Below are 18,341 nucleotides of genomic sequence, written 5' to 3' on the forward strand. Positions count from 1 at the left end.
CACTAGGGAATCTCAGGGACTGAGCTACTCTCAAGTCTGGGGTGGGAGATAGGATCCTAGAGACCCAGGCTGGGATGAGAGCTGAGAAGAGTCTCCCAAAGACAACCCCATGACCAGACAGATTCACTGGCCAAAGATGGATAAAAATATACCTGTATTCCCATTTCCTTGATGAATATAGACACAAAAATCTTCAATAAAATTCTTGTAAACTGAATTCAACAAGAGAAAGATTTTATGTTATGACCAGATTGGTTTCATTTCTGGGTTGTAATGATGTTTCAACATATACAAATCAATAAACTTAATATAGCATGTAAGTAGAATCAGGGATGAAAAGCACATCATCACTTCAGATTCAGAAAAGGCCTTTGAAAAAGCTTATGTAAAAACTTTAGAGAAAAGTGGAACTGAAGTAACATACCGCATCACATTAAAGGCTAAACAGAACAAGTCCATAGCCAACATTATACTGAATGGGACTGGGGATGTAGTTTAGTGGTAGAGCCTTTGCCTAGCATCTTGGAGACTTTGTGCTCAATTCCCAGTAATGCTAATTATCTATCTATCTATCTATCTATCTATCTATCTATCTATCATTGATCATCTATCTATATCTAGCCATCCATTCAAAGAAATACTGAAAACATGTTGATTCAAATCATGGATGAGGTGGGTGTGTTCACTTTTTCCATTCTTCATCAATAGCAGGAGTCTTTAGCCAGAGCAATAAGGCAGGAGAAAGAAATAAATGGGATCTAATTGGGAAAAGAAGACAATTATCGTTATTTTCAGGTAATATAGTTATATATTTAAGACCTTAAAGACTCAAGCAGAAAATTCTTAGGGTTGATAAACACTTTTGGTAAAACATGAGGATACAAAGTCAACGCAAATAGCTCTAGGCTTCCTCTATACCAGTAAGAAACACATGGGAAAAGAGGTCTGGAAAACAAACCCATTCACAATAACCAGAAAAAAAAGAATAAAATATTTAGGCATAAACATAATAAATCATCTTGAAATGGAGTTAAAATTAGGCTTTAATGTGAGTAAAACTTGATGGTTTGAAAGTACTAGAGGAAAATATTCCAAAATCTAGGCACAGGCAGTGACGACATTTTGAATAGTCAGGAAATGTTCAAAAGAAGCAATAAATAAAACTCCATAAAAAGGCCTCTGTAAACAAAAGAAACAAGCAAGCAAACAAAATGCACAAAGTGCTGAAGAAATGGCTCAGTGGGTAAAGGGCCTTGCTATCCAGGCTGATGACCCAAGTTTGAGTCCCAGTGACCCACGTGGTAGGAGAGAAACAACTCCTGAAAGTTGCCTTCTGACCTCCACACATGTGTTCTTGACATTCCCTGAATGTGTGTACACACACACACACACACACACACACGAGCTCATATACATAAACAAATGGAAACACATTCAAAGCCTTTTTCATAGCAAACGAAGTGATTACCAGTATGAAGAGCCAGCCATAGAATTGGAGAAAAGTATACTAGATATTATTTGACAGGGATAATATCCAAAATATATAAAGAAAAATATTGAACAACAAAAAGACCAAATAATTGAAACAATAAGTGGGCAAATTGATTCAACATATATTTTTCAAATGAAAAAGTACAAGTGTTTATAAAAACATGGAAAGATTTATCCAAAACTACTATGAACCTCTATCACACCCCAGAATGGCTCCTGTCAAGAAATGAAAAATAACAATAAAATGTCAGTGAAGATTCTGGGGAAAAGGAATACTTATATATATTCTTACACTGTTGGTGAAAATACAAATTAGTCTAGCAATTATTGAAATCAGTATGGAGGTTCCTCAAAAAAATAAAACAGAACCATCACATGATCCAGTTATATAACTTCTGGGTATTTTCTAAAAGAATGAAAGTAAGCTTATGAAAGCAAGACCCATGTTCATCTTAACACTATTCACAATAGCCATATTATGAAATCAGTCTCGTTGTCTATCAGTGGGTAAATGGATAATAAATATGTAGTGTACATATGTAGCCCAAAAAATACTGCTCTGAGGGGCGGAGCCCTCTGCAGAAAGTTAGCTGCCGGGAGTTAGCAATGTGGCCAGAGATGGGAAAGGAGGAGGAGGTGTTGTTCACCAAGGTCAATGGCCAGGGTGTCCTGCAAATGTGGAAGCAAGATGGGGCATTTACAGACTTGGGGCGAGACCCGAATGCTAACCGACACTGTGGACTGGTGCGGAAGCGATAGGAAAGGCCTCCGCGTGGTCTCTTTGTAAGTTATCCCCACACTCTCTACTGTAAACCCAAACTAAGTATATCTTATGTTAGTATGTGAGTCTGGGGACTTGGGAGGCAGCCTCCCAAGAAGGGAAAAGAAAAAAAAAACTAGTGGGGCATCATACATGATGGAGTTTTACTCAGCAGTAAAAACAAAAGCATGGCATTTGCAGGAAATGGAGATCATCATATTAAGCAAAGTAAGTTAGTCTCACAAAGTGAAGTATTACATGTGTTCTTTCATGTGTATAATCTGGGGTTGCAGAAAAATAAAAGGGGGGCTATTAGGGAAGTGGAAGAGGAAAGTGAGGAGGGCGCCCAGCCTAAATGATTTGGGATCACTTTTGCCTAGTGAACGCTGTGATAATGTTCCTCATTTGAACTGTGACTCCTGAGCTTCAATGCATGCTCAGACCGATCTCATTCATCCTTACAGAGACCTGCTCAGGCAGCATCAACGGACTCATTCGGTTATGGATTAAAGAGATCCATCATTCCTTATGCAAACTGTAAGCTGACTTGATTATGCTGTGGGTAAAATGACAGAAACAGCACTAGAACTTAGATCTTCTATGTTTATTTCCTCTTTTATTACATCGTTTTGCTCCTCCTCTTCTGTTGAATTGACAGGGAGCAGGTACATCATTAGGCAAAGCTATTGCTTCTGTATTAATCTTTTAGATGATTTTTGTGCCACCTATTTGAATAATATAATTCAGGGGATAGATATATTTCCCTTAAGTGTTGTGGTTTAGAAGTTCCGCCCTGGTTGTTGACCTGCTTTCAGCCTCATGTCATTTCACACAGTTGACATATGAGCCCATCTCTTCTTCCTGCCCTCCCCTCTCTTCAGTAAATTGGGTTTATAATAGAAACACTAAGTCAATGTTAAGTAAAGTGATACTGTCAAGAGATGTGATAAGACTGCTGGGTGATGTTTTATGGTAATAGATTCTCTTTGGGCATCCTTTCCAAGATCGGGAGATGGTGCTTCACCTCTTAAAGGGCAAACAGAAAGTATGGAAGCCCAGCAGAAAGGAATCCAGGGCATCCCAGGCCTCCAGTATACCTTCATTCCCAGCTTTGTAGAAATAATCATTGGGGTTGTTAAAATAAAATGCAGACAAGATTTAAAAGCAAAAGATAATCTCTAGGTAGTGTGAGGAGGCTTATAACAAACAAATCTTATGTTATCCCTCCCATCAATTTTACTTTTCTGTGGATATATTTTATCATAGTTACAGTGGATACATTCATGAGACCTCTTTTCCCTAATTTCTTAGAACTGAAATGACATAAATGTATTTATTTATGTCACCATCACTGATTTCTCTTGCCTAATTTAAGACAGACAGAAGTGAAAAGAAAATCAATGCACAACGAATATGAACAGATATGAAGAGATCAGAACTGCTCAGATGGACACAGGTTTTTGCTCATTGTCTTACTAAATTCTAGTGACCTAATGCTGAAACAAATCTGTTGGTTTCTTGCCAGGCTTAGATGTTTTCAGTAAGTCAGGCTTCATCTTAAATACTGACTACAGCACTTATCATCTGTGTTAAGTGTTACAAGGTAAAAATGTTATTTACTTAATCTGAAAAATGGGAATGATAAATGCAGCTGTCACTGGGCTGTTTGGGAGGATCCAATGAGGTATTTCTAAGTGTTTAGTAAATTACTTGGCACAAACTGAATACGCAGTGTTTTCTTATAATTATTACCACATGTCTTGTTATATAAAACTGGACTTTACAGAACATGGCCAATCCCCAAGATAATGCTTGAAATGAAGGAGTCCAGATTTTCCATCACTCCAGGGTAAACCCATTCATCTTTAACTTTTAGTTAGGACATATTCTTTTCTTCTATCTGGTAAAGCAGACTGTCTTAGTTACTTTCTATTGCTGTGATAAAATACTGACCAAAACCAACTTGAGGAGGAAAGGGTTTGCTTTATCTTACATTTCCAAGGTCACAGTTCATCACTGAGGGAAGTCAGGGCAGGAACCTGGAGCAGGAGCTGAAGCACAGACCATGGAAGAACACTGCTTACTAGCTTGCTCCTCTGGCCCATGCTCAACCTGCTTTCTTAAACAAAACAGAAATATCTGCCTGGGGTGGCACAACCCACAGTGGACTGGGCCCTCCCCATATCACTCAACAATCAAGAAAATGCCCCACAGACATGTCCTCAGGCCAGTCCAAAGGAGAAAATTGATCAGCTGAAGTTTCCTCCACCCACGTGTATCAGGTTGACAACTGAAGCTATCCAGTACACAGACAATGAATCCATCAGTCATCTAAAGTCTCCCCATCTTGACTGGTGACATTGGAGCTTGTCTTATGCTTTATATGTCTGCCTAATTGCCTAAGAAGCCAAAAGTCAAAAGAACCATGCAAAAGCCTAACCAAAATAAAACACTATACAAATTCAATAAAGGGTTAACCCCCCTGCCTCTATGAACCAGAGGATATTGTTTATAAAACATACGGTGACCCTTTTTTTTCCAAATTATTCACTTCTAAATACAGGTCCTTACTAATCATGCAAAATTATGATCTAGAGAAAAATCTAAGCTCCTTTACAATATTTTGAGAATAACATAAAGAACCTATGGGTTATCGACCAATGAAGGGCTTGGGGGAAGTGATTAACTGCTATGAGATTCAGTCCTAACGTTAGACTTCTAAATTGTTGGATATTGACTCAAATAACATGTTTTCACAGCCCCAAATGTTGAAGATTCAGAAGACACTGAACAGAAATTTATGCTATATGTCACTTACAAGCTGGCAAATTTTTAGGGGATCACAGGGCTGTGACCTCTCACCACTGATGGAGGTCTCTATGCTATTGGGGCCGCTTACTGTGCTTATTAACAGGCATACTTATTAAAGCAGAGTTCTTAAAACATACTTTTTCTGATCTAAAGTTTATGGACATACTGATGGATGAGACGCAGAAAATAGTTCGAATTCTCTTGTTTTGGTTATTTCATGATGACCTCCAATGAGATGTTTCTGTAGGACATAGCCTAAACGTGAGCAAAGTGCCCAGAGATTTGTGAGTTGTGAACTGTAGTGAGTGTAATGACTTTTAGCCCTTCTTGAGCCAAAGAGCATTCTGTTTGCACAGAAAAGTTATGGGTCAGTGTTAGAAAGAGGACAGATGGCTGGGTTTTCCTGGTGAGCACATTGTTCAACTCACAGAAGGTTCATATTTTGTACCCTGTTTCCTGGTAGCCTGGACACCTCCCCAATGACTTGGTCACTCCTCCTTCACAGGAAGGAATATGCACTTGCACATGTCTTTTCAGTATGGAAAAAGACATGGATAGTTTTGGTGGAACTTTGAGAGGAACCCAAATCTGTAAGTACAATGTTTCTCAGCAGCTGTGTTTGTCTGCACATGTTACAAATGGCAGAACTTTATCTCCAAGTATGCAAAGGAAAATGTGACCTCAAACAAGAAAGACTTACTTCTAAGTCTGTTTCTTTCTCATCTCTACACAGATTCTCTACAAGGTAACATAGTCCCTAAGAAACTTGATCTGCCCTAGGAAAGAAACAATTCACTTCAGACAGTTACAAAATTCACCTTTACTAATGACTCAGGTTGGAAGAGTGCTCCAGAGCATGATCCTGAATCATTCTTTTCATACTCAGCTAGAGATGACAGCCTCACAAAGGCATAGGTAATCTGACAGGAACTAACCAATGGAGAAAGGAAGATGGATTGACCAAGACCACGTAGCTTGGCAGTTATATTCCCTTCATTGACACAGTGCAAAAATGTTTAAGGATGGGAAGCTAAAGTGTGATGTCTATGATATAACAACTGCTCAATATAAAATAGACTGGCATCATAGCTCTATGATCTGTATAGAACTGTAGCTTAATTAGAGAGTTGCAATAGCATGGAGACTTGGGGATGATAGGTTGCAGTCCTGAATAAGACACACTGATCTTTGATACAGTTGTATTTGAAAAGAGGGTTAGGGAACACACTGATCAGACCAGGACTTCTGGTACCCACACTGTCTTGATGCTGCTTATGAGAAACCATATTGTGGTTAAAGTTGCCTGGCGAATAATTGCAAGGATGGAGTGCTAAGCAAGCAGCCACCATGTCAGAGAATCTGACCTTGGGAAGATAATGAGACAAGGAGAATTCAGAACAGATGAAAGCCAAGAGTACCTACTTTATCTACTGACAGCCAGAGAACACCTTCATGCTCAATCAGCTCCCACTAATGAGACAAGATGGGGCAAGATGGCAAAACAGCAGTAACAGGCAAACTTTTTTTTGTCAGCTTAATGATCTATAACTTAGATAAAATTGTCTTTTAGGTCAGGCAACATCATCAGTTTGAGCATTAAAAAAAAGCAACGCCTGAATTATTTGGTTTTGTTTACTTTGTAAGGGGCAATGAGGTCCAAGGAAGTAATGAAATAAGAGAGGCTGGGTTTGAGGGAGCCCCTGTGTATTTTGGAGGAACAGTTTTCTAGTGGAGATAGCATTTTAATGTGGCTGTGAACTCCTTAAATCATTCATTTCTACAAATCCTTTACTAGTTGATTCAATATCCAACAGGAATTTTAACATGTATCTGACATTTCTAATTGCTCAGTGTTTTAGTGTTCTCTTCTGGCCACAAGTTATTACACGCCTCCTGGAGAATACACAGCCATTTCCATAAAGATTTGAATGTCTATCAACAAGGGGATTTGGAAGACTTCCTCCTCTTTTACATGGAGATGGAGAAGTGACCGTTTTTGTGGGTGACATCGCACTCCTTGCCCTGCATGCAGAATCTCATTTAATTTCGCTTAAGCCTTGTGCTGTGATGCTTCCTTGGTTCATGTTATAGATGAGAAAACAGAGAACTGATAGACATTATGAAAGTTGGACCGAGTTCTGCAGCCAGTCTGTCATCGTTTATCATGATCCTGATCTGAGGAAAGGCTTCTAACCTTAGGAAAATCACCTCTTTCTCAGCTGGTCTCATGCTGACAGTATTCAGCTGTCCCACAAAGCCAGATTTTGTAATATAACGATACTGTGACACAGCCTTGAAAGCTCTGTTGGAACTAGCATGTAACTCCCATATTTGGTTACAGAATCTGTCCAAGAAGCTCCTGAGTGTTAAGTGGGGCTAAGGCAAGGTTAGGAGCAGGAATGAGCCTAATGGAAGAATAATGCCCTCACGGCTTATTTGGCACCCTAAATGAGAAAAAAATTTCTTGTTCCTCCCACAAGAAAATGTACAGACTACATATCTACCTGATTCCATAATAATAATCAACTTTTCCTACAATAAGTTACTCATCTGTCTTTACTTTATTAAAATAAATATTTTACTGTGTGACCTCCATACTTGTTATACAAAAATAGGAAATACAAATAAATGAACAAAGAAATCTGTTAACTATAATTATTTACATAGTGATAATTATTAAATTTGTTGTATAGCCCTCTGTTTCTATATGTCTATGTACTTTGTCTATATACATATAATCAAAATGAAATTAGGACACAAACTCTTTTTCTGTAACTATATTTCCTCTTACCTACAAACATAAGCATATGAACATCTTCAATATCAACAAATGTATTTTATCAATATCTTAAAATTCTGCATAACACTTCATAATATATATGCACAATACTTTAATGAACTGATAAAAATTTAGACTACTTTTAAATGTCCAACTTTTTGAAGATATTATAGTTTATGTTTTTGTATCACCCTATTTTATTCATTCCTTGTATTAAGATCTTTAAATGAAATTTAAAAGTTTGGTATGAGAGAATATGCCTGTAACCCCAGTGCTCCGGGGCAGAGAGAGACACAGCATAAGCTTCAGGGTTGTCTGGGCTACATAGGGGAGAACTTGTCTGGATCAAAGAGATAGAGAGAGGGGAAAGATGAGGGGGAGAAGGAGAAGAAAGAGGAGGAGGAGGAAGAGGAGGAGGAGGAAGAGGAGGAGGAGGAGGAGGAAGAAGTAGCTAGTGGGCAGTGAGCAGACAAGCCTCAAGCCAGGTGCCCAGGACTCCACAGTGCAAAGCTAAAAGGGACAAGGTTCTAGCTGTTGGCTCAGTGGAGGGCTGGTGACCCATCCCTCCATGACTGCTCCCTCTCTCACTACATGCAGGTCTTGAGATAGGGAAAAGAGCTGAGGGAAGTAGGAGAATGAAGCAGAAGATGATAGATAAATTATACGATAGATAAAACAAAGCAAAACAGATTGTAACTCAAAACAAGGTTAAGCAATTTACAGTCTTGGTTGCTGAGAAGGCTTGAAATGGTGGTTCTGAGGGCCAGAGAGATAGCATAGCAGTTAAGAGAACTGGCTACTCTTGCAGAGGACCTATATATAGTTCCCAGCACCCATATGATGGCTAACAACTGTCTATAACTCCAGATCTAGGGGATCGATGCCCTCTTCTGACCTCTGTGGCCATTGTATGCACATGGTACACTTACACACCTATAGACAAAACATTCATACACATTAAAAAATGAAAACAAATAATTAAAAAAGTAAAGTTGATCTTGGAAAAGCTATTGAAAGCCTTAAAAATCATGGCAAACCTAAGACACTGAAAATCAGTTGAGATTTAAGAGATAAAACTAATTTTAAATAAGACAAATATATACTTCTATATAGATATATATGAATATTAATGTATATATACAAAGATATTTATGTTCTTTCCTTTTTTATTGAATTTTTGCAAATTTTGTACAAAATAGTTTGATCGTATTTAGGTCCCCCCTCCCCTCTGTGCACCTCCTAATAGTGCTGTCCAGATTTCAGGTACTCTGTTATACATCTTACGGTCTACTGGGTCAAGTTTGTGTCCCCAGATGTCCTTTAGTTTGTGTCCATCCACTAGAGCCTGATTAGCTTAAGTAGCGTTACACCCTTAAAGTGTGTCTCACCCATCTCTCCCTCTCCCAGGAGTTATCAGTTGTCAGTTCCTCAGCTTAGATTAGGGCTGTTTATCTACTTCCTCACTTCTATGCTAGGATTTTGTCTGAGCTTGCATGGGTATGTTTTCAGTACCACACATGAGTTTCCTTCCACTGAGTAGGTCTTATGTCTAATTAAACAGATGTTTATTAATCCCAAGATGAAAGTGCCACTAGTGTACTTGCTTGGCTGGTCATTGTTGTGGTTTGTGGATTTTACAGCTGGATGGGATTATTGATTGGTTTTTTCCCCTTGGCAGTGTACATAGAATCTTTGATCCTTTGAGAGCTAATGTTCAGGGAGAAGTTTTCCAGATCAGTTCCAGCTTGATTGCTCCAAGTCCTGTGTCCAAAGTATGTTCTGTCTTCAGAAATAGGGCTTACCTTCAAGTTCTGGGAGGCAATTAAGGCTTTGTGGCAATAGCCAGTGTTATGTGTGTGTGTGTGGGGGGGTGTATCTTGAACTATCCTGATTAACAAACTCCAAGGGAGGTTTCCCTTGCCTGGCACTATGTTTTTTGTTATAAAACCATCAGCTATACACATGGACACACACACACACACACACACGCACATGCACACACACACACACACACACACACACACACAGGAGATATTTTTTTAGAAGGATTTTGAACTAATCCATTTCCCTCTGGTTTTTACTCCACCCAAGCATTATTTATTTCTCCCCCTCTCCTGTATAACCATTCCTATTCCCTTCACAGTTAAAGTACCCCCAATTTTCCCCATTACTCCCTTGTTAACACCTATCTTCTATTATATCCCCTCTCTGTCTCTTTCTTCACCTTTACCTCCATGGTTCCATTCCATTTTTCTGGCTCCTGTGGTTACATCAGGATATATATTCACATATAAGGATTTAAAGCCTGGATCCACAAATGAGAGCATAGATCACTTGTTTCCCTGAGTCTTTGTTACTTCACTTATTATAACAGTTTCTACTTCCATCCATTTACCTGAAAACTTCATGATTTCATTTTTCTTTACCTTTGATTACAGCTCTGTAATTCACATTTTAATATCCATTTATCAGTTGAGGGACACTTAGGTTGTTTCCACTTTCTAGCTATTGTGAAAAGAGTGGCAACAAACATGACTGAGCATGTATCTTTGTAGTAGGATATCGAGTATTTGGGGTATATGCCAAGGAGTGATATAACCGAATCATATGGTAGATTAATTTTTAGTTTTTCAAAAGAGTTTTCCGCACTGATTTCCACAGTGTTTGCACCGGTTTCAAATCCCGCCATCAGTGAATAAGTGTTTCAACTTTCCCCACATCCTCGCCAGCATTTGCTGCATTTGTTTTCTTGATCTTAGCATTCTGGCTGGAATAAGATAATATTTTAAAATAATTTGAATTTGAATTTCTTTAATTATTAAGGATGTCAAACAGTTTTTAAAGTGTTTCTTAGCCATTTTTCTTTTGAGAACTCTGTTCAGACCCATAGCCCATTTTTTAATTGTGTCACTTGTCTACTTACTTCTTTGTTTTTTGAGTTCTTTGTACATTATGAATACTAATCTTCTGTCAGATGTACTGCTGGTGAAAAATTTCCCCCACTTTGTGGGTTTCTTCTTCACTCTATTGGTCATTTCCTTTGCTGTACAGAAACTTTTTAGTTTAATGAGGTTCCACTTGTGTGACTGCTGTCCAATTTTAAAAGTCCTTTTCTGAACATATATCTTGTAGGATACTGCCTATGCCTTTGTTTCTTCTAAAAGTTTCAGCATTTCAGGTTTCACATTGAGGTCTTTGATCCATCTGGAGGTGGCTTTTGTGCAAGGGAATAGATATGATTCTAATTTCATTTTGTTACACATGGAGATCCAGTTCTGCCAGCATCATTTGTTGAAGATGCTCTTTCCTCCATTGTTTGTTCTTGGCACCTTGACAAATATCAGGTGGTTGAAATTACATGTACTTCTCTGTTTTTGTGTCAATATCATGCACTTTTATGACTATAGCTCTGTGATATATTTTGAATCTGATATGGTAATATCCCAGCAATTCTCTTTGCACTCAGAATTGTTTTGGCTATCTGGGATCTTTTGTGATTCCACATGAATTTTAGGATAATTCTTTCTAATTCTGTGAATAATGTCATGGGGATTTTGATTGGGATTGCATTGAATATATAACATGCTTTTGATAGGATGGTCATTTTCACAATGTTAATTCTACCAACCCATGTCTTTGTGTCTACCTCAATCTCTTTGCTCAAAAACTTAAACCCTGCATTGGAGAGATCTCTAATGTGTTTGATTAGGTTTATTCCTATATATTTTTTGAGTCTATTGTGAATAGCAGTATTTACATCATCTGTTTCTCTCACTGCTTGTCAATGGTATATAGAAAGACTAGTGACTTTTGTAAATTGATTTTGTATCTTACCGCTTTCCTGAAAGAGTTGATTACTTCTAGAAATTATTTGGTGGAAGTCTATGGATCTTTTATGTATAATATCATATCTGAAAATAGGAATAATTTGACCTCTTCTTTTCCAATTATTACCCCTTTTAATTTCCTTCTCTTGTCCTATTGCTCTATGTAGAATTTTAAGCACTACATTGAAAAGGAGTGAGCACAATGGACAGCCTTGTCTGGTACCTGATTTTAATGGGAATGCTTTCCAGTTCTTCTCCATTTAAAATGATGTTGGCTCACCACACTGAAGGACATTTGAGGACCCAAATCAGATTCTATAGACCATTAGAGTTCATTAAATTGGGCAGGAGTCAATAGGGGGAGGTGGAAAAAGGAGAGCAAATCTAAATGCCATCAAACTATATTATATAAAAATCATAAAATTTTAATTAAAAATGCAAAAAGTCATACTGACTGTGGAGTTTTTGATAATATTTTTAATTATGTTGAGGCATGTTCCATCAAGTCCAATTCCCTCTAGGACTTTTATTATGAATGTGTTGTGGATCTTACCAAAGGCCTTTTCTGATCTATTGAGATAAACTTGTGATTTTTTTTCTTTAAGTCCATTTATATGATTTATTGCATGTATTGACTTGTATATATTGACCTATCCCTGCATCTCTGGAATAAAGCCAAATTAATAATGGTGGATGATCTTTTTGATGTGTGTCTGTGTGTGATTTGTATTTGTTGAGAATTTCTGCATCCATATTCATTATTAGAGAGATGGGCCTATAGTTTTCATTTTTGTTGTGTCTTTACCTGATTTTAGTATTAGAGAAATACCAGCTTCATAGGAGGAATGTGGGAGTTCCCTCTCTGTTTCTATCTTCTTGAATAATTTAAGCAGTATTGGTTGTAGATCAGAGGGATATTGTTCAGGAGCTTAGTTGTGTGTATCTTCTGAAGGCCCATTGGATGTTTATATTATGTTATAATATTGTGTGAGATCGGATGAGCTGAAATGAAATGATATTGGAAAATATATTCATTAGTTTTCTGATTGCTGTAACAAGATGCCTGACCAAAGTAACTTAAGGAAGGAAAGGTGATTTTGTCTCACAGTTTGAGGGTGCAGTCCATTATTTTGGGGAAGCTGGGAACATGAGGAGTCAAGAAGCAGAGAAAGATGAATACTGGTGCTCAGCTGGTTGGTCCTTTTTCCTTCAGTCTGGGACCCCTTCTCATGGGATGGTGCCACCCATCATCAGAGTGGGTCTTCCTTTCTTAGTTAAACTTTCCTGAAAACACCCCCATGGACTCAGCCCTCTGGGTGTTTCCGTGGAAGCTCTAAACCCCATCAAGTTAACAGGAAGGAATGACTGTCACAGAACGTGTCCTGTGGTTCATCCTTGTAGCATCTAGGTGGCTCCACTGAGCTTCCAAACGATTCCACGGTTCCATTATTTTCCTCTAAACAATTTCAGTATCCACCCGTCCTGAAGCATGCCTACTTCTTATATAGTTAATTATTTAGCCCTGTAAGTACTTCTGTATTTTGGTTGATCAAGGTAAAGAAAATTCTTTTACATTTGTAATAAATGATTGTTCTTTCCACTGTTTCTTCTAGCAAATTCTATTTCTTAATGTGATCACAGTCTTTCAATTTCTATAACTTCTGACATAGTATCACACTGAATGGTTTTCTTCTTGTCCATATACTCTTCGTTCTTCCACTGTTCCTCTCTTCTCCTTGGAAAGATCACACTTTCTAAACCAGTCTTCTCAGGAGGATGCAATAAATGGATCAATGATCTTAATCTTTTTAAAAAATATTTTATTTATTATTTTAATTTTATGTGTATGAGTGTATTACCTGCATGTGTGTTTAAGTGCATCTGTGTCGTGCAATGCCTGCGAGGTCTGAAGAAGGTACCAGATCCTCTGGAACTGGAGTTACAGACGGTTGTTAGCCACCATGTGGGTTTTGAGAATTGAACCTGGGTCTTACACGACAGTAGTCAGTGCTTTTAACTGCTGAGCCATCTCTCCAGCCCTGATCTCAATCTTTACCTTAGTCTCCATTAAGTCGTAAACTTTGGAAAGGGCTCACACAATGTTTATTATTAGATTCTGAAATGCTCACATTTGTTCCCTTTGACTTTATTGTTGATGAGATGAGACAGCCTTCTTTGCATGAGTCACACACACTTGTCTGTGCACACACAATGAGCATGTCCTGGTTCTACATGTATAACCATATTGATTTTGCATTCTACACTTTGTCCTCCACTACCTTCTATACTGCCCAACTAAAATGTAGAGGAAATAAATCTAAGTGCTCTTCCTGTTTCAGTTGCTCAAGAAAACATTTGTATTGCTTTGTGAATAATCAGCGCCTTCATTTATGACAGTAGTTTGGAATAAGACACTTCTTCATGTGCTCCCACTACACTACGTCTAAACTTTGTTTCCTGTTCTAATTGAAATTTTTCTTGCATCTTATGGAGTCTCAATTTTTAACGGTGCAGAATTAATAATAACTTATTAGAAAGCATACTTCTTATACACTGTACTAGTTTCATTTTTACTTGGGGTCTTGCAAGATACATTTAACTATTGTAATTTAAAAATCATTAGAAATAAAAGGTAACTCTTAATCCAGCCTAAAACGGATTTTCATCCTCTCACTCTGTTATCTACTGTGGCATTTTAAAATTGTGTTATACTATTTAATCTGATCCTGACTGCTGTGACTCCTTTAGACTATGAATGTTTTGAAGGCAAACATTGTGCAAGTAGGTCATTAACGAGAGTTTGTTGAATGAGTAATTGGACAATATAAATACAGCTGTGTTCAGGGTGTATGGCAGGAAAGACCCTAAAATGAAGGTTAGTGTATAGCCCTGGTACTCACCATATAATCTTTGGGAATTGACTTGATTTTTTTAGTTTCCTCACTGACATAATAAAGAGTGAGTTGCTACCCTTCCTTGCATCATTTCTCTGAAATAATTTTCACAGTTACGCTTAAAGTTCCCTCCAAGACACTAAAGATAAACAGTTCTTTAACAAAGAAAAGGGAGTAGGAAGCTGGTAAGGGGTGGCTGTGACAGATCTAAGGCCAACCTTCTTTCCTGCTTTTATATTTCAGCAGATGGCTATTCTCTTCACCATGTTTCCCTATCCTAATTGCTTGGACAATATGAACAAGATCTTATTTTTCATCCTTTAAGTAGCTGTCATTAATGTTGGGGGCCATGGCTCAGAGTCATACTGGGTGACCAGCAGTAAAAAGGCAAGGTGAGAGTTACAATGTGACCACTACACAGACATTCATTTTCAAGCCTTTACTGTGGTAAAGTAATTTCAGCCACCTGGATGAGAACTATTCTTAAAATTATTCTTTTTAATTGCATCTTCTTATGGGCATGATGGATGGTCAGGGTGACAAGCAACATCTGCCCCTGACGGCATATTATGTTGTCCTACAGAGAGGCAGTGCAGCCTAGTACAGGAGCTCAGATAGGATGAGTCAGGGAACATATATTGTAAACCCAGCTCTGTCCTTCAGACTTGTGGGGTGACCTTATAGAAGACACTTAATGAATCTGTAGCTCTGATTTTTTAGTCATCCAGAAACATGGAGAAATATCAACTTTTTATCCCTTAGTGAAGGACTAGCTAATAAATCATGGGAACGTGCTTGGCAATAGAATGCTCTGCAGAAAAGAGGAAGGCTAGCAACATGCAAATGGACTGCACACTATATTTGTCCAGGAAAAGCAAATACTGCTTCATATCACTCTAGATGAATGGAACAGTGTCTGTAGAACACCTTTAAAAGATGACTATGAGTCCTATTCATTTTTCCCCAGTTTCCTGAACATAATAGGTTGGTTAGGTGCTGGGGATGGGTAGAGCAAGTCTCAGCATAGCTGAAATTGGGGAACGTAACCCTTTATATATATATAAAAAAGTCTCATTAGAGTTCCATTCCTGGTGTAAAAGACAGTTTGAGTTGGACTCCAGCCCTAAAATTTCAGTCTCTCAGTAGGGGGCATATGGGAAGGAGCATGGCAGAGGAGGTCCTTGAAGAAGAAACAGTACCCTGGCATAGTGATATTTTTGTGTGATCCTCCATGCACTAGTATATCTGTACCTTTCAGGGCAAGAGCCTGGTGTGTTACAGATTTAAAAAATTGGTACATTGATAGTTTGATTTTTAAGATAGAGTCCACTTTGAACTTCAGCTTCTCAGTTGTTCTCTACCAAAGACCTAAAGTGTTTTCTGACCATTTCTCCAATACAGAAATTCTCCCTCTTCTTGTAGTTTCTACCTACTTTGAATTTGCCTTTTGACTGCAGAGAGCCTCCGTATGTGGTCTTACGTTAACCTGTTAGTCTTGACTGCAGCTGAAACATGCTATACCGTTGTATTGGTCTCGTACTGGTTTCCCACTCCAGAAAGGAAGAGATGGCTCAGACTCCGATGCTCCCCCCTTTTCCCTCCTTGCGCCTCCTTTCCTCAACCTTCCTGTTTTCAGTGCTTAAACTACTTGTTTCTTTGTGGAACCTTACGAGCATTATTTGTGTCCTCTGGCTCCACCAGTGTGAATTTCCAGGATTCTCTGGATGTAGATGCTAATGATTATTCTGTAGGACCAGGTTCCCCTGGTGTCCTGGTAAGACCTGACCATGCTTGGAGGACACAAACAGGAGCAAACAGGCCCAGGATTGCCATGATACTCTTGTGTGTACTTGCCATCGTTGCTCTCTGAGTGAGTCTCAAGTCTCCATTGGTGTTCCTAGCACTTGTCACTGACCTGTAGTTTGGTTATTCTTCCATATCCACCCTCGGCACCTTTGCTGTTATTATAGGAGTAATGCCTCCTTTCTTGGAAATAACTAAAAAATATGAGAGAGTAAAAACTAGAACGAGCAATTCATGCAAATTCCCACTTTTCTTGCACGTGTTCTGGTGCTGCTCCATTCTGCATGACTGTTTTTGTAGGTTTTGAGCTAAGGTCTCACTATGCAGCAAGGCTGGCTTCAAACTCTCAATCTCTGTGTCTCACTCAGCCTCCCCAGTGCAGGGGTTATAAACATATACCAGCACACTCGGCATGTTTGGATTTCCCATTATATTTTTTAGTGATATACACACATGCATATACACACACATACTGTCCAAAGTGGGATCATACAAAATGCCTCCTTTAAAAATTTTAACATATTATTCTCAATCAAGAATAAATGACACCTTTCATAGTTGCTCATGCCTATAAATCTAGCACTCAGGAAGCTGAGGCAAGCAGATCACCTTAAATTCAAGGCCATCCAGTTCTACAGAGTGAGTTCTAGAGCAGCCTGGGCTACAGAGTGAGACCATATCTCAAATAATAATAATAATAATAATAATAATAATAATAATAATAGAAACATGGCTTTAAATAGTCACATAGTCCTTTGCCAACATTTATTGGGCCAAATTTCTAAGGCTGGGCAATAATATTGTTTCAACCTTTTGCTCTTGTAGATGAAGTAAACTTGAAAGAATTTCCAGTTTCCCAGTCTTGCTCTATCTGTACTGCCACTCCTTGGCACTCATGACCACAGTCTCTTTTACATGATTTTGGGTCAGCACAATGACTCAGAATATATTACAATCTTTTTCTTGTGAATGCAGTCTTGGGGAAGTTACTTGGTCACCCCTTTGCCTCAGTCTCCTCATTTGCCACATGGACTTATCATTGCTAATGGTACCTATTTAAGGGAGAGTTAAGAGAAACGGTAAGATATTGTACATGAGACATAGAGAATTCAGACAGATGGAAAAGAAATTCTGAGTAGATACTGCCTTCATCTTTTGTTTGTTTGTTTTCATGGTGGTGGTGTTCTTTATTCATGAGGGGCACCTTTCACACAGAGCAGCAACTCCACCTCCAGTGTACCTAATGTAGAGATGCTCATAGGAGTAGGGACCAATGCATGGCCCACTACTGCTGCTACTGCTTTAGTTGCAGACTGCAGTAGCCGCATGTCCCCTTTTTTGTTTCTTTGTCTAAGTTTATTTACAGTTTGGGGTGACCCAGGGCATCACCCCTGCTACCACAGGCTATGATCTAGTGATCCACCTCACTTACAGGCTGCTCTGCTATCAAATAAATGGCAAAGCTCTCATTCACCTCTTTCTGACAGGCTACAAATTGAATCTTCATGTAGTCTTTACAGTCATAAACCTCTCCAATGTACATGACCTGGACAGCATGTGTGACCTCCCTAATCAGGGATACTCACACCCCAAAGCCTTGAGCAGCCTGTGGCTGAGCCAGCAGCCAGCAGCCAGCTGCTGCCATCTTGAGCTGATACTATCTTCTTAAGTGACCCATTTGTATTAGTTACTTTTCTGTTGCTGTGTTATAAACATCATGAACAAGAGAACTTATAAAAGGAAGAGTTCATCTAGCTTATAGTTCCAAAGGGGCAAGAGTTAGTCATCATGGTGGGAAGGCATGGTGGCAGAAGTGGCTGGAGTAGGAGCAGAAGCTAAGATCTCACATCTTTAAGCAGGCGTAGGAAGCAAGAAAGCTACTCAAAATCCAGCAAGGCTTAAGAACTCTCTAAGTCTACCCCCAGTGACCTGTTTCCTTCAGCATGGCCATGCTTTCTAAGGCCTCCCAAAACAGT

General features: G+C 38.7%; 1 pseudogene; it reads right to left on the minus strand.

Annotated features, from left to right (window-relative positions):
• Window positions 1-17,659: 17,659 nt before the first annotated feature.
• On the minus strand, window positions 17,660-18,010 carry LOC103737732 (annotated as a pseudogene).
• Between the last annotated feature and the right edge of the window lie 331 nt (window positions 18,011-18,341).

Source organism: Nannospalax galili, unplaced genomic scaffold (genome assembly GCF_000622305.1).
Source record: "Nannospalax galili isolate Female #2095 unplaced genomic scaffold, S.galili_v1.0 scaffold397, whole genome shotgun sequence".
NCBI classification, from domain to species: Eukaryota; Metazoa; Chordata; class Mammalia; order Rodentia; family Spalacidae; genus Nannospalax; species Nannospalax galili.